Below are 20,207 nucleotides of genomic sequence, written 5' to 3'. Positions count from 1 at the left end.
GGATAATAATCACATCCCTGCTCGGATTGCCTTAGGATGATCCGGTGAGAAGAAAGATTTTTGGCGTGAGACTTCTTTGGGCTTAAGGGCCTGTCCGCAGGGAATTTGGAGAGCAACGGGTGCAAAGAGGGGTACAAAGCAAAGGAATCATGGGTGCATCAGCCTGGACCGGGGAGGGATGGGAGGAAGGGCTCGGCATCGCAGGGGACTGGCACACCGCCTGGCCACGGCGTTCCCGGGGGAGGCGTGCAACCCCATCCACAAGCGCGTGTGTCTGCTTTTAACAGCTCGAAATGAATAGGCGCTGAAAGAAGCCACGGGCCACGGGCGCCTGGAGCTGACACCTCCACAGCGCCTGGTGTCCGCTCCCAGCAGCTGCTCGGGGCGCTCGCTCGAATGCCGTTTGCTCGCAGCGCCTTGGCCGGGCATTCAGTGCAAGTCAACGTGGGGCGTAGGAAGGCGGGCGCTCGCGCCGTTTGTCGAGGTTGGAGCAGGTGGTTAACATCCACCCCGCAAAGCCAAGCCTGAGAAATAAATCCCGAAATAAGCCCTGGGAGGGCTGCAGCACGCCGCCGGAAAGCATCTCCTCCGTGCAGGGATGCCAGCTTGGCTCGACCGGTGCTACAGGTAATCTTGGAGAAGCCGGGGAGCCTTGGCAGCTCTCCCTGATTTAATTGCTCGACTGCTGCTTTACCTAAAGGCCCAGCCTCGGGACATGTCATTCAACAGGAGGTTCATCTTTTGATGGAGGAAATGCATCCAGCCTTCTAGGCAGCAGAGAGGCGCTTCGGCTATGGGTCCTCCTGCGAGAACACGGCTCCTGAAAGCAGTAGGCAGACGGGAAAACGAGCTCATGGGCTATTCAGGCGCAAAAAGCAAACCCCCGTGTTTTAAAGTCAGGCTTTGGGCTTTTTAGCATTGAGGGCTTGCAATGCTAAAGCTGTTGCATGGCTAAATGAAGTGAAAAATAAGTTTGCAAGAGTTTCCTCGACGGGCCCAGGAAAACCCTTGACTGTTTGCTTATTTTATTGGCGCTCAGGAATACGAATGGCTTAAGCTCGCCCCCCCACGCCTCGCTGCGGCTCGAAGGAAGAGCCTTCTTCAGCCCAGCCGTGTGGCACGAAGCCCACACAGGCATTCTCCTCCCTGACATAAGCCGTGCCCCCCCACGACGGCCGCCCTGTCCTGCTGCCCGACCTGCCCAGGCTCCAGACGCAGCTGGAGAGGGCTCGGTGGGAGCCGTTGCCATCCCGACGGATCCCGGGGTGGGACAGGGATGTGTCGGAGGGTGGCCGCGTCTCACTGTCCATGCGCTAGTGCCTGGTGGGCCCTGGGGGCGGAGAAGCCGGCTGTGCCAAGGGAAAAGCAGGGTACAAAGAGGGAGGAAAATATGAAGAATTAAAAGCTACTTAGGAAAAAAAACCAACAAAACCCTGTTGCCGGAGCGTGCAGCTGTTCCCCACTTGCCTTCACGCAGCCCGTGACCAAACGGTGCCGGCCCCTCCCCGAGCCGTGATCTGCCCGTGACCAAGTGAACTTGTTGCAGGCTTGGGAATTTCTCATCTTAAAGGATGTTGTGAGGAAGCCAGGCAGCCTCAGCTGTTTTCGGCTTTCATCGCAGGGTTAAAGGAACAACAAAGCCCCCCTAAAAATGAGCAGGAAGAGGGTGGGAACTGGAGGGAGCCCCAAATGCCAGGGCCTGCCTGCAGGTAGTGCAGGCACTGGGTTAAGGCGAGAGCTGCAAGTCACAGTGGTGGGTCTGTGGGGCTCTCGGCAGAGGAGCCAGGAGGGCAAAGAGACCAAAATACAAAATTATGGCAGGGCTCACCTACCATTTTTCCTCCCCCAGCCAGGCAGATACCAAACTGGACTCTCTGGCACAATGGGCTGCCTTGGTTTCACAGCGAAGGCTGTAGCAAAGCTGGGAGGAAAGCAACCTCAAGGGAAACAACCCCCTTGTAATTACTAACTCAATAAAAGAAGCTGTTTGCAAGCGATTAAGCAGCAACCCAAACACGGCAGGGACCCGGGCAGCGGGGAGGTTTGTGGTTTGACAGTCGATGCGTGTCTCGAAATGTTTGCTGTGATTTTTATTTTTGCACGCGCTGCAAAAACAAAGGATGGATGGTGCAGAGATGCCTGGCAAGCAGCTGCGCTGCAGGTCTTGCCTAGCAGTTTTGGAAACTCCCAAGTTCCCAAATGCTCCGACCTTCGGCCCTGGCCACCACTGGCCGGTGCAGTCAGGGAAGGCAAGCTCTGCTCCCCAAACCCAGGCCCTGCTCGGGTGTTTTCTGCATGAAGAGAAACTATTTTTCAGTATGAATCTCAGCACAGACCCAGGGAAGAGCAGAGGAGATGCTGTTAGCGACTGCTGGTGCCTGCAGCACAGAGCTGGCTGTGAGCGATGACATCAGAGACAAAAGTAAATGAGGTCAGCACAGGAAAAGTGGTGATTAATGAACCAAGGGGTGCTCCTAGAAAGAAGTCCTTATTCAGACATGTGTGCCCAGGAGGCGGCTGGCCAGAGGGCTCTGGATCCCCCAGAGGTGATCTTCTCCCCTGGTGATGTCAGATGTTGCCCCATGAGGGTCTGGCACACGGAGATCCTGGCGTACATGCGTGGGGTCATGTGTGAACCACGCCACGCACCCGCACGAGTGCTTTGGCTGCCCAAATTAGGCAGGCGGCTGTAAGGAGTCACTCTGCAGCAGGCACGGCAGGCGGGATGCTTGCTCTCTCCTCCAACGCGGGCAGGGCTGCCCGGCCGGCAGCGGAGCTCAGCCAGGCGTACGCAGCCGGGTGCGGAGGAGGTCCTGGGGACGGCCACCTCCACAGAGAGGATTTCACCACTTCCCAGGCCTTGGCTGGGGATGCCGGCAGGCTCCACGGACGTCGGCGGGTTGGCGGAGCGCTCAGGAAAGCCGACATTTGGGCATGCCAGGGTGTTAGCTGCTCCCAGAAAGGAGGGCAGGGAGGTTTGCTGTGACCCTGCACACGCTGATTTGATGTCTGTGAGGAAAAGCCCTGAGAGGTGCCAGCGTTTCTGCGAGGTGCCTGCAGTGCCCCAACTCCTGGGCTGGCTGCACATGTCCGGCTAAATCTGGACGAGGAACAGCCAACCCCCTCCTGCTCCGCTGTGGCCCCGGGAGAGCATCTCTTGAGCCGGGGGGGGGGCTGTGCAAAGGGACCTGCACCTTTAAAGCCTGCAGAAGTGTTATTTAGGTGGAAAAAGTGTTTCACCGTGACGATGGAAATTGTTTGTATTTCACTAATTGACCGAGGAGAGAGAAAAAGAGAGAGAGAGAAAAGACCTTCCTTCCCTCTGACAGGTTCAGGAATTTTTTCCGCTAATCAAGAAGAAAAACAAAATGCTCGCGCTGGGAGGGGGAGGGGAGGAAAAGGGGGGTCTCCCTGGTGTCCCATAAACCCGGTGGCTGTGGACAAAACACCGCAATCGCAGCATAGCCTTGCCCTGGAAAGTTTGAGGCAGCGCTGGCCGGCGGAGCGAAGGGGGAGCACACCTCTTGCTCGCAGGGGACCCCACTTCGGAGCATCCCAGGCTGGGCGAGGGGCAGGTCCCTCCCAGAAAGATGCACAAATCCAGATGAGGCTCTCGGTCCGCAAAGGGCAGGACCGGTGCCTGCTGCGGCGAGGTGGACGGCCAGCGATGTAGGTTTTTCCCCGGGGAGGGGTGGGAGATGCTCTACTCATCAGAATATCCCACCGGCTTCATCAGCCAGTTGTAAAAGGACTGAAATGGGTGCTCTTTGCATTCAGGTTTGGCTGGGACAGGGCTCTCCTGGCTCCGCTGAGGCAGGTGTGAACAGCCTGGTAATCGAATAAAGCATTTTCCCAGCACAGTCACCTTCAAGTGCATTAAATGAAACAGAAAGGAGCAGCTGAACAGGATTCGCAGTTTTTCCCCATGATATGTATTTTCCCTTTTCCATGGATAGTCCCACTGGGTACGCTGTGTCCTATTGTTGTAGTTATTTATTTACTCAGGTTTTGTAGATGGTTTCAAAGCTCGTGGCCAGGAAGGAGTAACCAGATGCTGCTACTGCGTGGGACAGAAAACCTGCCCCAGTTTCCCGCTCTGAACACAGACGCGGAGCCACGTGCAAGCCCCAAACCCAGAGCTGAACCCCATTCCCTTCCCTCCCTGCTCTAACCCAGCCATTAAAAAGCAGGATATTTGATTGTAAGTTCATCCTGTGTGTTTTTTTCTAAGCAAGAGGTTGGCTGGTTGGAGTGGTTTGGGTTAAGGAGCTGCTTCTTTTGGAGAGAGGGCCGGGTTGGGTGGACGGGTGTAGGAGAAGCCCTGGGATCTTGGAGGCTTCCCACTGCCGTGGGGAGGAAGAGCAGGGGCTGCCACGCCATCGGTCCCCGAGGAAGGCCAGCCAGCAACAAGGGATTTTTTTCTAGCTGGAAAGCATGAATATTTATGAACCTGGATTAAAAAAAGAAACCTCTAAGGAATCTGGGTGCCTGTGAACACCCATCCAGGAAGCGGAGGCCCTCGGGCAGCAAACGGTGGGAGCTGGCACGGTGCTGCCGTGCCCACCGTGGTGCTTCGCCTGCGCTGGGGGTGCAGCTGGGGAAGGACGTCGTCGCTGCTGGCAGCGTCCCTGGCATTTGGGGTGCCCGTGACCACAAAACCAAAGTGCCACAAGCTCGACAGGCAGCCACCTTACACCTCCCAGCCCAGGGTCCCTTTCTTGGGTCACAAGAGTTGAGTGCGGCAGAGACAACCATTTTAGTCAGATAAGGCGCAAACACCAGAATCTGGAGGAGACCTCAAACAGTTGGGTTTTTTGGAAGCAGGAACATGTACGTGTAGGTGACTCTATCTGCACAACCAGGACCAGAAGCACCCGGCTGGGTCTACAGCATCCAGGAAAGCTCCCCACCCGTGTTCAATGGGCTGTCAGGTCCTCTGGGGACCAGGACATGACAATTTCCCTGCCAGGCCTCCTGCCGAGCCGTGGGTAAGGCCGGTGGGACCTGAACCTCAAATGTGATGAGTCCTTATTGAATTGGAGCAGAGAGAAACAAAAAGCCTGTTGAGACCTGGATGCCTCTGCTCGGCCGGACCAGGTACCACCTGGGACTTAGTGTGAGCTAAAGGAAGCCGTCATTGCAGCGCTTGAATTTGGGAGAGCAACAAGCTGCCCCCGGGACTGGTGGGACCTGGGTCCCTGGGGTCTGTGTCACTGGATGGGAGAGGTTGCGGCACCAGGTTTTGGCAGTATCGGAGGTGCTTTGGGTATGGGCATCTGCATCTCAGGTCTCCATCTCTAGTATGGGGTGCCAATAGTTCCCATCCACAGGTTTGAGAAAGGACCTGAGAAGTTTGTGAGGAGCTGCAAGAACCAGCTACTGAGAGACAAAGTGAACTTGTAAAGGAGTAGGAGAGTGAAGCTAAGCCCAAGAAAAGAAGGCGTTGCTTTTTGGGAACTCTTTCTTTCACTCCTTTCCACCCCTCACCCAAAGACCCCTCCTGCTTGCCAGGAAACTTGGTCAGGGCAAGTATTTTGCCACCTGGCTTATGCACGCACCAGTCAAGGAAACAATTCTGCAATTGAAAGAGGAAATCTCGGTCCCGGCTATTTCCAACCTCTGTTGTTTGTTACTCAACTCATGCATTACACAGACCAGTAAGCAAGGCAGCAAGATTGCAACACTATGCATGTGCTTTCAGACATTTAATTTTAGCATTGCAAGAAGGATTTGTGGTATCGAGAAAGCCCAGTTCTAAGGAAAGAGGAAACCTGTGATTCTGACACTTGATTTTGACCATAAAAGGAAGCGGATCATTTGAGTGACCTAAGAGGTTTAGTCATTTAGGCTGTAATCCTCTGGGAGTCCAGCGGATCCCTGTTGGGGTTTTCCCATTCCCAAGGAGCTCGGTTGCTTGGAAGCATTGGGCAGGGCTGAAGTCCTCCAGCAACTGGAGCTTTGTGCCTCGGATTAAGCTCCTGATCTTTGGACCTTTTCTCTCTGGGCAGCACAGGACACACGCACGTCCCTTCCCAAGCAATCTCGGGCTGGGCTGGGCTTTGCCAGCGAGTGTCAGACCTCAACACTATTCCTCCTATAGACCCAGATGTGTTTATGAAGCACTTGTCAACGTGTTGTCCAAAATCTTCCCACCTTTCCCCGATACCAGGGCTCTCCTCAGCTGCAGGCGTAAAAGGCCATTTGAAAAGAAGTTGAATTTAAGGAATTTAGGAATAAATGGAGCTCCAGAGGGAGCTCCTGCGCAGCACTGGGGGCTGAGTTCAAAGTGCAGAAGCCCCCTTTGCCTTGTCCTACACCGAGCGCTCTTCTGCAGTGTGGCTTAGTCCCATTCCAGTGGGGGGTAAAAAGGCTCTCTGCATCGGGAAGAAAATCGGGACCAGCAGCTCTTCTCTGCAGAGACAGACCCTGAGGCAGTGAGGACCTGCCTCCACGCTGAGCGAAGGCAGCTTAGCTGGTGTTGACTGCAGTCCCACAGATACCCTGACCCTGTGTTGCGGGGATTCTCCCACCAGAAACACAGCAAAGAAATACACAAATCTACCAAAATTACAGCGGCTTGGTGGTAAGTTCCACTCCCCACAACAGACAAGCGCCAAGCAAACCCCAAACCTCGCCAGTTCCTCATCCAACCACTGCCAGGGCAAGGGCACTGGGTGCTGGGATGAGGCTGAGGTCCCTGCTGCACGCCCAGTCGCGGGTGGAACCTGCACCCAGCGTACCCCAATTTTCTCCCCCATGGCTGTGGGGATGGACTGTCACCGGGACTCCCTCGAGAGTCTCCCGCAAACCTGCCCAGGCCTCAGGGGCATGGCTGTGCTGGCTGCTTCCTAAAATGCAGAAGCACCCTTGGGGGTTTTTTTTGAAATCTTGCAGATATATCATGTTTTCAATTCCTCAAAAATGGGGTTCTGCATGTGACCAGAGGCACTGTCCTCTTTCCTCCTGGTCCCTTCCCCTTCCACCAACACACGTGTGCGCAGCTGGTGATGGGAGTCTCCCTCTCCTTCTTTTTAGCGGTTGGTGGGGCTACGACATGTCCCTGTTTCATTGAGAAAGTTACCAAACCCCGGCAGGTTGTGAAATGGGAAAGCGGGAAGCTGTAGAAGGTGGAACAGGGGTGTGTTTTAAACAAAGAAAGAAATCTTTCTTTTTTCCAAGTACCTGGTTGTGCAAGACCCTGAGGAGTCTTGATTTGACCATGAGACAAAACCATCATGACGTAGCTCTGGGTCAGCGTTGACCCTGTTTGGTTTGTTGTATCAATGAAAAAAACAGAAGAAAAAAGGAAAAAAAAGAAGAGCTCTTCTTGCTGCAGCTCTTGAAATAGCTGGATTGCAGATTCTGGCTCGCCTCTGCAAGGGTGGAGGGGCTGGGAGCAGGTCCAGGCAGCCGGCTGAGGGGCACCCGTGGGCTCCGTGCTTTGTTTGGGAATGAAGCAGGGCTGTGGGTGCTTTCCTGCACCCCTGAGAGCTGAAGCAGTGCCGACAGAAGGAGGGTGTCCCGTGGGCTCCTCCACCACCGTGCTGGTTCCCGACAGCAGCTTGGGAGCTGGGGAAGCGCCAAGCATCCTTTGCTTGTCTGGACCCAGCGAGAAGCCCAGTCTGGCTGGTGGGTCGGGGATTATGGAAGAGGAAGGAGCAGGAGAAATGTGCTTATTGAGAGCTAAATTCAACTGCGCAGACCAGGGTAACTTCTACTCCTGTATATCCCTGTCCTCTCCGTGCACAACATCCCAGTGGGGAGGAGAGTGGGGCTTTCTCATCCAGTGAAACCCTGGACTGTGAGACCCGAGCACAAAGTCATAGAATCATAGAATCATAGAATCATTTCGGTTGGAAAAGACCTTCAAGATATGTCTTTGCCTGTTGGCCAGGGTGGCCAAGGGCAGGAGACGGGGACTCGGCGAGGCCCTGCAGCCTTTCACCCTGCAGCAGGAGCCCCCGACCCCCTGGCAGGGGTTCATGCCAGCGTGCCCTGCTGCAGGGCTGGAGACTGGGGGCCGTGCTGGAAAAAGCATTCCCAGCACACAGCCGGGAAGGTCAGACCAAGGGACAGGTGCTGGAAAAGGGGCCAAGACTGTCAGGGAAAGAGAAGATGTCAAGGGGGCTGGGCTGCTTCCATCTGGGGACCTGGTGGCACAGAAGGGTGGCTTCGGCTGACCCCTTGCCCCAACGCCGGCCGGGTTCTCCGGGAAGGCAGTGATGGAGGCAAAGCGTGGGGGCACGGGTGGCCACCCATGGGTGCCCCGTCCTCCCCGCTGGGCTGTTTTGCAGTCACTGGCCAAGGCAGGAATGCCAGGAATGTGAAATCCCGGCAGGCTGCCCTGTCGTCCGCCACCCCCACCCCCCTGCCCCGGCTGCCCCCCGCTTCTCCGTCCCGTCGCAAGAACAGGATATTCACCCGAGCGACATACACTCACACACGTCTTGTTATCAGGAAAAAACACTCAGTCAGCGTCTGGAATGGGCTCTGATTAACCGTGTGGCCACCGGGGCCTTCCTTGTGGGGCCACAGGGAAAGTGCACGCTCGCGATGGGGTACGGGCAAGCGGGCAGCAGTGGGTCAGAGCTGCTGGGACCACCAGCATGGTGAGGGCTGGAGGCCAGCATCGAGCGCCGGCACAGCCCTGCCATCGCCCAGTGGTCCCTCTCCCTCTGGCAGAGCCGCAGGGCAGCGGGGCGAGCCTCTAGAGAGGGGAGCATCCAGCCCCACGGCAGGGATTCGCCCTCTCACTGCCATGGTGAAGCCGGGACCCTCGGACTGAGCGGTGCCCCCAGCCCCGTCTCCCCGCGTTGGCCGCCCTGAGTCATGTCAACACGTCCCCGCTTCCAGCATGGGCTCCGCAAAGACGTCCTGTCTCAGGTAAACAGGATCTCGCCGCGCTGCGTGACCTTGTTTACCTCCCTGAAAGAATTTGGCTGGAATTTTTTTTTTATTATTTTTTTTTTTCTTCCTAAGGGCTGGTGAGTCACCCCGCAGAAATGCGTGCTGCCTTTCCACACTGACTCACCCCCACTGCCCGCGGTCCCGCCCCTCCCTCCTGCCCCCCGGGCTCCGGGGGCAGGTGAGAAGCCCCCGCTTGCCCGATGATGATGCAACCCACGCACCGGTGGCGATGGCGATGGCGATGGCGGTGGCGTCTCTGCCACAGAAGAGCAGCCGAGCGCTCGGGCAGCCCCTGTGCCAAAACACAGGAAGAGTGCCGAGAAATTACCCCGTGCATTGTCAACTCCAAAAACACCAAAGAAAACAAAACAAAGAAAAAAACAACCAAAAAAAAAAAAAAAAAAGAAAAATTGGCCTCACTAGAACAATTGCCCAGAAGAAAAGAAAAGAGAGAAAAAAAAAAAAGAGGCCAATGGACCTGGCCCAGCGCCAGGACCCTTGTTTTCCTTTCCCAACACAATGCACGTTAAATAATACTTCCTTCTCGCAACAAGGCCCTCCCGGGCCGGTTTTTGTTTTTCTCCCCTGCTGCGCGGGGGTCGGTCAGCACGGATGGCTCCCGTCACGGGAACGTCGGCACTTCGGGGCTGCTGCTCGTCCCTGCCGCCGTGGATCGCCCGTTCCCAGCACCACGGAGGAACGGGGGCCCTGCGGTTGGGCTGCCCGCCCAGCTTTCCTGCGGGGAGCGGGGGGCTCTTCAGCACTTCTCCCGACCTTTCCCACCCGCCTGCGGGATCCAGGTTTAGCCACTTTGCAGTATCATATCTCTTCAGGGTAAGCTAGGTAGCCATCCCAAGGCACCCCTGTGTAGCCATACCCAAGCTATGAAGACATCCATACAAGCTAATCAGGGTGGTCACATCATATACATCGATTTACTGCCAGATTAAATAAAACAGAATAACAAAACAATATACATCATGCATGGGATGAATGGTTTCAGGACATTTCTGGCCAGTCTTCCAGGCTGGGACGAGGGGAACCCCTGTTACTTGCACCTTGGCTCTTCAGTTCCCATTTGGCTTGTGCTCAGCTTTCTTTTCTTCGGGATTTCTCTTCCCAATGACAGTGTCGCAGGCACCCAACTGACTGTATTTAAATGTCTGTGTTGCGGAGGAATCCAAGTAAAACTGTTTTTGTTTATTCTAACTTCTTTCCTGAGAAATTTAGCATCTGAGACACCACGCCTCTCATTTGTTGGCAGTGTCAATCAACAGTCTTCAAAGGGCTGATCAGATCCATATCTCTTTGTCTGAGGGTTATTGGGATTTCTGATTAAATAGCAGGTGCAAGAAAGAAAGGAGTTGCCCTTTTTTAAATCAAAATGGGGTCTTTGTACACAAAATGGCATTACTACTCTCTTACATGAGGACACAGGCTGCTGGACCAGTAGTTCTTGGGTGCTCACAGACACAGCACATCTCTGTTTCTGACAAGGCTCAGCGCTCAGTCCTGGCACAAGAAAAGAGGGCCAGACTTGGCAGTAGAGGAGCAGATGGCAGGTCTAAGTAGGCATTGGACATACAAGTCCTCTGATGCCCTAAGTTGAGCAAACTCATTTGTTTCAAGGATTGACTTTGTGCACTGACATTCCTGAGGCAATCCAGAAACGCCAGATTCGAGGTCCCAGCTACCTGCATTGTCTGGGCTCAAACGTCAGGTCCTGCCTCTGGGTGATGGATTTGTGTCCTGGGTAATAATAAATGCCTTGTGACGGTGACATCTTCCTGGCACTGCTTTAGTCTGTTCTTCTCTCACCCAGAAGATAAGCCTGTCCCCTGCTACAGGGTGTATGGGGTCAGTCACATCAGCAGTCAGGGTAACCTCTTGGTCAGTGAAAGCTGGTTTCTGAGCAAAGGCTAGCCATGCCAAAGAGATTTTGGAGACGGATTAGTGGGAGGTCATTAGGAAGGAAACCGGGGCAGAGCTGGGATGCAGCACGCGGTCCCGCAGAAGGCTGCCTGTTTGTACTTCCCCCGTGCTTGCTGTGCCCTCCATGCATACCCAAACCCATCCATGTGTGGTGGCAACTCTGGTCACTCACCGGGGCAGAAAGCTCACCTTCTCGGCCAACGGTGGGATTCCCCTTGCAGCAGACATCTAAACGTTGGCTCTGAAGTCTCAGCCAGCTGTCTCGGCTCCCTTGATAGTCAACAGAGCAAGATGGGCATGTCCAGAAAGCAACTCAATTCCCTGGCTTAATTTTTTGAAGGTTGGCATGATTCATGCTGTGGCAGTGCTCAGAGACAAGGGCTGCTAGTGTTTGACTGGTTCATTTTCAGTCAGCTGAACTTAAGGTGCTTAATTTTTAGCTGGCAAACACCAAGCACAGTGAATCCCACCTCAGGAGAACAATGTGCCAGTGTATGACAAGCAGCAGCAGGTCCAGGAACACAGCTCCTGTCTTGATTTATTTAATGACTACGGTTAGTGCTAAAATTTGATCATGGGAACCACTGCCTCAGCAAAATCCAGCTTGCTCAATGTGCAGAGCATGCCTCGTCCTCCAACAGCGTTGTCAAAGAATATGTCCTTCGGGTACCTTGAAACATGCAGGAGAGAGTTGCTGGGGCTAGCAACTTGCTTCTGAGCGTGAGGTTTTCCCTGGATCTGGCACGGCACTTGTTCTTATCAGCTGCCAAACCTTTGGCAATTCACCAGCTCCTGATAACACAAGTAAAAACCTGGAATAGCCAAACCCAAACATTTAGCCCGATTTACTGTGCATATGTCTCCTCACGCCTGGTGGGAGCAACCAGGCTGACCATATTTGCCTCTATGTCCAGGTCAGCCCCTGTGAACAGGTCTCAGCGATGGAGAGCAGGGCTGCCGGCAGGTCTCCCTCCCGTCGGTGAGAACTTGGTGGAAACTTTTCTCCTGCAAAATATTTGTTGCTTGGCCTCCTCTGCTAAAGGAGCAGGTGCTGGAGGTTGTTTGGCTAGCTGATTAAACAAATCCCAGAGTTTCCTTCCAGACCAGGTGAAGTCAAGCCTTTTCAGCTGCCTTGTCCCTATGACCTCATCGAGCAGCATTCAGCAGCTCAGTTACTGCTGAATATTCAGCTTTGAGGCACAGAGTGCCATTCTGGCCATAGCCCTAATGACAACCACAAGATCAGCTTTGAAATGGCTCTTGGGAACGCCACACAACCAGGATAAAGAAAGGGGAATATTCACCTCAGGATAGTCCAGGTTGTCTCAATATTGCTGTGAATGTGCTCTTCAAACCATTTTTAATGGTCTTCAGGACTCAAGCTTGGAGGCCTGTGCAGATAAGTGATGGGCTTGGCTGGTCATGGGAGACCTCATGTGTGAGCCTGTTGAGCGCTGCATCAACGTCATTCCAGCTCACCAGACTGAGGTATTTTCAAGGTGACTATCAGAATGATCACTTCCCATAGCAACCTGTCACAGGGAATATGTGCACTTTTGACTGGGAAAGTCCATCTCTAGCTCTATTTTCTCCCCCACTTGCACCCCATTTGTGGCCGCTCTCCTAACTACAATGGCAAAGTCCAGCAAGATCCCGTTTTGGTTATGGAGGCAGGTACACAGCTGGGATGTGTGATGAAAACCCTCCAGGCTGATCTGTATCACAGAAAGTGGGAAGCAATGGTGGTGATATCAGCCACGGCTGAGTGATGAAAAGTCATGTGAACATTTTTAAAAGGAGATGTAAGACTCCATTTATTTGGTATTTCCCAGCTCTCTCCACTGAGGTGTAAAACTCCTGCAGATGATGCCAACCCTACATTGAATGAAAGACTGCTAGTTCACCGATCCACCAGTGTATGACCCATCGCTGCTCTCTCATTCTGTGAACAGAAGTGTTACTGCAGATACATTTTTCTGTTCCTCACGCAACATGTCGCCTTTCTTAGTGTTTCCATTACCATTTCTTCTGTACATCCCCCTTAACAAACTACCCACTCCCAAAATGACTGGCCGTGGTCACATGGAGCTGCCACAGGCTGCTTTGAGATGAAGCACATCTATAGTGACAGCTTTACAGTGACACCTATAAAGTCGATTGTCTATTTTTCCTTATGTTTAAGTTATTTACATAGGTCTATTGATTGGCAACTTTCTTTGCATGAACTTCTGAGTGTTATGATGACTAGTGACTCTACAGAGTCCTACCTACATCTTTTAGGGGGGTTCAGTTACCCATTTGACCAAACTGTATCAAGAACCATCTTTCTGTTGGGTTTGCAAGTAGATGGTGCTGTATCTGTCAATCAGGCTGAATGAACAGATTTCCTCAGCAACAAATCTAACTATGCTGCAATTTCAGGCTCTTCCTAAGAAAACTTTCTGAAGTGCGGTTTAAGGCTGTATAATTTCAGATGGGAAGCGTAACTGCCTGCTGAGAAAAACGGGAACATATGCTCCATTTTAAGCCCATTACAGAAAGGAATTACTTAGAGAGTCACGCGGACGCAAAGCTAATATCATCCTCTAGATAGTAACTGCTGCATCTAGTACTGCTCAGCAATGTGCAGAAATAGAAGTGGACATAAATCTACCCAGACAAAAGCCAAGATTTTTTTTCTGATGTCTTTCAGGCACCCAGACGTGGCTGCTGAACTGCGAACATCCCGTCGGCCTGACCGTGTGCTGGCGCTCCCTCCTCTCCCCCGTTCTCCCAGACACCTGCAGTTTTCTTTGAAGCGGGGACATGGCGAGCGTTTCCCAGAGACATGTCAGGACGCAGAGGAAAAAGCAGAGAGATGGATTCTATCTGTCAACTCGTGATGAAATACAGTGACATGCACAGCCCCCCCAGCCCCGAAGGAAGGCTTAATTTTTTTCTAGTTAAAAAAAAAGTATTTGGCTCCATCCCTAGACCAGCTGCTTCCTACATAAATAAGAGGCATGCACGGTGTACAGAAAAGAATATTTGACATTCCTAATCAATTAGATAAGGGGAAAAAACAGTCCATTTTCCTGTTCAAAATAAAATTATCGTGGTTACTTCAGATTTCAAGGGCATTTATCTTTCAGCTTCAGACAGAGGGGCACTGAGTAGGCTGCAGGTTACTGACCAGCGGCTGGAGAATGACTAAGCTGCCAGCTGGGATGGAGGAGCCCAGGCCCGGCTCTGGCAGGGTGCTGGGACAGGAATAGCCGTGGCAGTTGCCAGCCAAGTCAGGCGTGCCTTGGTAGAGCCGGGCTTTTGCGAGGACTGCGCCGGGCTGGGAATAACCAGCAGCGCAGGGGGAGGGAGTTAAAACACCTCAAACCAAATCGTTCAAGGGAAACACTCCCAGATCTTGCCCGCACGCTCCCTGGCTTTGAAAACTTGTATAAACATTTAACCAAGGAAATGCCAAGGAAATCAAGGTGAGGAAGAAGGTGGCTGGGAGGGCTGTAAGAGAACACGGGCACCTTCTCTGCCCCAGTTCAGCTCAGGACATTTCAGTGGAGGAGGCACACAACCTGAGACATGTTGGATATCTGCTACTCAAAAGCATGGGAGGCTCCAGGCCCCGGGGCAAGGTGCCGGCCACGGTTGCCAGCCCTGCACAAGGCACAGGAGCAGTGGCACGGTGCCTTCTCCTCAAAGAACACATGTCTCTGGACAGCTAGCAGCCTTTGAGGCCTCTCTGCAGGCCGTTGGAGAAAGGACGAGGTTTTTGGGAGGAGCGGCTCTGCCGTCTCCCGGTTCAGGGGAAAGCAGCAGCCCCGCAGCCCTGCCCTTTGCATTGCCTTGGTGCAGGCAGGGCGGACGGGTGGACCGCAGGCCCTTTGCACGAGTGTTATCCCAAGCAGGTCCAGGCCCCCCTGTGCAGTTTCTGGAGACTTCAGGCTCTGGGCGGCTCTATCGGAAGTCTTAACTTCTGCAGCTTTGCTTTTGCAATACCACTTCTGTGTTCTTCCAGGATTTGTCAGGACAGCATGTTTCCTCAGGAAAAAAAAAAATACGCAAGTAGGGCAATGAAGCGTCTGAGCCTACAAAACCTCGCTCGGACCCAGAGGAGCCCACTGGAGACCTCGCTCGCCCGTGAAATCCTGGGCCTGCAGTGCCACCTAATGAACGAGCGCCGTTTGGAGTCCACACGCCTGCTGTTGTCTGCAGGGAAATCAGGCGAAGGTGGTTGCGAAGGCTTCCTCAGGGCACTTCATTCCTCTCTAATGCCTTTCGTCCCTCTCCCAGTACTTCAAAAATTACTTATTTGATCCTTGCAACCCAGCCATTAGGCAGCAGGTAATACTAATCCTGTTCTGCAGACGAGTCACAGAACAGCTTTTTGCCAAGCCCAAATACACAAGACAAGTCAACAGTAGTTGAGTAACAAATTAGAGTAACTCCTTTCTCTATGTCAGTTCTGGAAATACTGCTTCCAAGGGACAGGGCAGAGAGGTGACGCAGTGCAGAGTGTTGCAACCTGCACCATCCTCCTGGGACTCGCCAGCTTGTTCCCCGTGAAGCACCAGGACCCTCCCGAGTGACAAGCTATGAACTCCCATTTTTCAGGAGGCAGAAGTTGGGCTCCATTTGATTGGCGAGGACAGTGGTCGGGCGTGAGGATCAGGAATGGGTCTAAAGGGCCTAAAGGACATTCCCTCAGGAAGAAGAAACCAGCTGGTGCTTGGTTTTTACATAGGAAATCATCAACAAGGAGGAGAAAGAATGCTCCACACAAAGCACAAGCTCGGTGCCTGTGGCAACAACTGCCTTCTCAGACCCAAAGAGTAAGACACTGAGGTACTGAGGTGCCTCCCAGGACTGCCTTCAGGTTTCTGGCCTCTGCTGATATAAGGAGCCAGCCCAAAGGGGAAACCGTCACCCAGGACAAGGAGCTGCCTAGAGGCAGAAGGCAGAAAACGTGTGAGAGCTCAATCCCTCCCTGGAGCTTAGGAGTTAGGGCTGTGCATTCCTCCTCCTCCTCCTCCTCCTCCATTTACCTTCTCTGTCGTGATCTCAGATCAGGCACCCACCAGAGCAGAGGCATCTTGCAAAGGTGCTGTCACAGAGCACAGCATGCAGGTAAATGGTAACTGTGTGGTCAGAGCCCTTTCCCAGAAAGTGGAAGGTCTGAGCTAAGTGTTCTCCTCAGCCTGGAGGGACTGTAACGCACTCTTTCCACCAGCCTAGTCTGCTCTGCTCTGCCTGGCCTGACATGGCAGGGCATGGTTTAATATGGTACGTCTGTAGTATGGATGAAGGCTTCCTAGCTCTGCATCCCAAGGGCATAACCCAGACGTGTCCTGCCTTGAAGGTTGGTTGCCTGCTTCTGGCACCAAAGCAGGAGATCTGAACACAAATGCCAGTCGCGTCATGGCCTGCACAGATGCTGAACCCTCAGCTAAGTGTGAAAGACTCCCTGGCCCCGTACCTGGTTTTTAAGTCTTTCAAGATTTTCAAGGGGCTTCAGACATGGAGAAAGCGAGCAGTGCAACTCTGTGCCCTTCACAGTGGAAAGAACAGGGGAACATGCACTGCCTCACATGCAAATGGTCCTCTGTGAAAGGAAACATTTTTAGGGCTGGATGCTCTACAGGCAGGAGGTGCCGCGAGAGGATCGTGCATGAGAGTGGGAGTCTTTGGAAGTTTTAAGCAATGAACAGCTGAAGAAGTTTCTATAGAGCATGTGGGAGCCAAGGCTTTTCAAAGACATATCATATGTCCACAGATGGGTAGGCTTTCACTAAAACAACAAAACTCAAATTAATTGAAACAACAAAACTCAATTTCATTGAAACCACAAAAATATTTTTTAAAAAAACAAACCACAAAAGCACTTATTTTCCCTTGCCCACCCACACTTCAAGTCTAGGCTTCAGAGCACTGAAAATCCTACTACAGCTTCCCATAGAGGAATTTGTCTGAACTGTGTACTTTGTGTACCAAACCAGTGTACTTCACTCTTGCTGTGACACAGAATTACTCAGCAGTCAAAGTGGCTGAGAGAGAAGGAAGACTGTCCTCTAGCTAAATGTTTATCTTGGAAAGAGATCGGTGTTTCAGCACCTTCACCAGGACCCGTTTAGGTATGAGTCAGGCACTGGACAACATGTACACACAGTCAGCGATTGGGATCGGGACACAGATCTTCTCTTGCCCAGGAAAGTAACTGTGAAGTTGAGATGTGTCACACAGCTGCCTCTTCCCTGGCCCAGCGAACTCTGAATTTGTCTTGCACCAAGCGAGATAACTTCAGTGGGTGAATGTGTGCTCCCCTTGCTCCTGAGACAGATAATAATCTGGTGTTTGGGGGCAGTCCCCCAGAAGATGGAATTTCATGGCCCTGAAGACAGAGGAGGGACTGGACCTTGATCACCAGCACTGCTGGGTGTGTGCTATAACTGTTGAGCTATCGTTTAACAAGTAGGAAAACAAGAAGTCCTCTTCCAGCGGCATTTTCAAAGAAAAAATGGTAGCTGCTGCTTTCTGCACTGATCTTCTTCTGGGAAGACTGGGAAGAAACACCTACCTGGTGGTTCCCGGTCGCGCCCAGGTGTGAGCCAAGGTGCAGAGGAAAACTGAGCTGCCCACCACCAAGTTGAGGTGACGTGAAGGGACAAGTGCCAGCTGTGCGGTGTTTAGAGGATCACAGTCTGGGATTCAGTGCTTACCAGCCCATGTATATGGTACTCCAGGTGCCTCTGACCTGTGCCCAAGGCATGGCCACAACGAAAGAGCAATGCTGGGTGCTCTCATCTAAAGAGGTTGAAAGGCTGAAGCAGATAACGATCATCTATGCCTTGTAAGGGGTGGAGAAAGCCCATGCTGGGAAAAAAGGGGCTCAGTGGGGAAGTGAAATGACATTGAACCCACAGGAGGTATTTTTCTTCATGGCAGACCCCAACCAGAGCTCTCAGAGGGACCCAAGCTTAGGCCAGGTCATCTTTCTTCTGTCCCCTAGGACTAGCTCCTTTGGCCAAGGCAAGGAGACTTGCACATTTGCTTTCCTTGTGTGTTGTGTAAGCCCCGGAGGCAGAGCGCTACTTTGTGCTGGGGTTGTGGTTCGCTGGCCATCCATCCACTGTCGGGAAATCCCTGTGCTGGGAGAGGAGCAGAGCCAGGTGAGGCACGCACAGCGAAAGTGTGGCTTTAAACACATCGTTCACTGGCTGCTCTCGGAAGGGCTCCGTGTAAACCGAGGAGCTGCCAATTGGCAGAAGAGAGCAGCTGCATTCTTTCCATGGGTTTTAAGAAACTAACATTAAAAGTAGTAATTGACATCGGCATACCAACGGGGTAGTTTTTCTGATGCCTTTGGGCTTAACTGCACTGATATCCCCTGCCTGTGCCTCAGCCCATTCTACTTGCTGAGCCAGCTCAGGGGTCTGAGTGGGCTGCTCTCCTGGGCCAGGGCAGCACTTGCCGTGCCCGTTCGCTGTCCTTTATTTCTGTGATGTGTTACCAGGCTGCACACCGAAACCGTGATCTGCGTATAAAATGGACCTGCACTTGCACAGCAGCATGATGAGTGCCATCTACTGATAATTAAACATACAGCACCGCAGAGAGAGAGAGGCCGGTTCACCCATCGAGTCAGTGATATATCGCAAAGTGCATCGGCAGTACAGCTGGCTCTTCATGGCTGCCAGCTCCCGTGACATTACGGAGTCGTGGCAGCACCGCGCTCGTAGGCTGCCGAGGCTTCCTTCTGCTGCAAGGTTGTTTCTTGAAGCTTCACCAAGCAGCATTTCTTCAGGATGTGTGCTGGGTTGTTTTGAAGCTATCCTGATCTTTGCTGCAGTCTTCTGGAAAAAAAAAAATAAAAAAATCTCTGGCAGGATTAGGCTTTGTAGAATATAAATGACCATTAATAAATTTTTAGTGTTAATGTAAATGCTTGTATGAACTGGAAGCTGAATCGCTTAATCAGGCTAGTAGTAATTAAAATGGTAATTTTTCTGTACTAGATTCTGCTTGCAATTTTTACTCAAGTAAAACTCTTTGAAGTTAATTGGAATTTTGATTAAAGGCTGCTGGATCTGGGGCTCTGAATTTGTACTAAGGAAGGTTCAATACTTGCTTTGGTTTTCTGCACATTGAGTTCACTGCTATATATTAGTGCAACTGTACAATTAGTCATAACAAGAAAAACTCCAATAAAGATTTCTGTAATCTAGTTCTTGATATACTTTAGAAAAGGTCTTTTATCACAGAATGGCTTTTAAATTACTGCTAAAACAGTCTGTAATATCTGAAAAACTTGATCGCTTAAATTGTTTGTCTTAATCATTTCTAGTCCCTATAAATGGCTTAGGAACATTCACTTAATGGTAACTCAGAACTTGAGATGGGGAGGGAGGAAGGGAGACGCTCTTGCTCTCTACCTTTAGTGTTCAGTTTTTGGTTGTCACTACAAAAAAAAAAAAAACAACAAACCAAACAAACCCTACTCAAATTATATTATAACCATTAGCAGAATGAAAAGTAACTGTAGTGTAACAGCTTTTAAAAGTATCAATTTTGTCCAAAGTGTTGCAAAACCACCCCCCACAAACGCTGCAAAAACCTGACCAGACTATCCTGAGACACTTTGTAGCAATTTCTGAAAAGTAAAATGAGGCACAAGCTGCGTGTTCTGGCACTGCAGGCACGTGAAGAACCAGGGGAGCGTTGTCGTCTCAGCAGTCCTGACTCACACAGGTTTCACTGCAGCCAGGACAACTGCAGGTGAGAGTAAAGCCCCCGTGAAGGATGGAGGACTTGCATGGAAAAATCGCCCAGCAAGCAGGGAAAACATATTTTTGTTATGTCGTGGGATTTGCCTGGAACTTTGCTGCATGCTGACGTCATCTTGTGGACAGATTTCATCACTCATCCTTCCCAGGCAAAGGAGTGCTTTTTCAAAAGCTGTGACGTAACTGATGCAAATATTGCTTAAACTTCACGTGGGTCAGTTGCTGGTGTGAGAAAAGGGAAAAGCAGAAAGAAAGAAGGGAATAACTGCAGAAATTTTACTGGTGATATCGAGCGTGTGGGTTCTAGTATACCTCTGTTTATACAAAGAGTATTATAGCTTGAGATCAAAATGCAGGTTGATTCGTTCTGAGAACTTTTTTAGTATTCATTAACAAAGTTTCTTTAATTTTGAAATATATATATATATATACTTGACCTTAAAAAGACACATATTAAATAACAAGTTGTGAAGATCCTGTACTAAGAAGCGTAACAGTTTATCAGTAATGGATTCGTCTGCAAGTTTGTTGTGACTATGGGATTTCTTTCTTTTATTTTATCCTCAGGTGGTCATTGGAGCACAGTTTCTTCCATTT

The 20,207-nt window shown here is 51.7% G+C and overlaps 1 long non-coding RNA gene across 1 annotated transcript; it reads left to right on the top strand.

Annotated features, from left to right (window-relative positions):
* Window positions 1–392: 392 nt before the first annotated feature.
* On the top strand, window positions 393–4,180 carry LOC128143632 (uncharacterized). Its single transcript, XR_008235831.1, has 3 exons — window positions 393–627; window positions 730–829; window positions 4,006–4,180. It is a non-coding gene; the product is annotated as an uncharacterized LOC128143632 (long non-coding RNA).
* Window positions 4,181–20,207: the final 16,027 nt, after the last annotated feature.

This window comes from Harpia harpyja, chromosome 6 (assembly GCF_026419915.1).
Source record: "Harpia harpyja isolate bHarHar1 chromosome 6, bHarHar1 primary haplotype, whole genome shotgun sequence".
NCBI classification, from domain to species: Eukaryota; Metazoa; Chordata; class Aves; order Accipitriformes; family Accipitridae; genus Harpia; species Harpia harpyja.
Note: the sequence above shows the minus strand (reverse complement) of the source record. Positions and strands in the feature narration are given on the sequence as shown.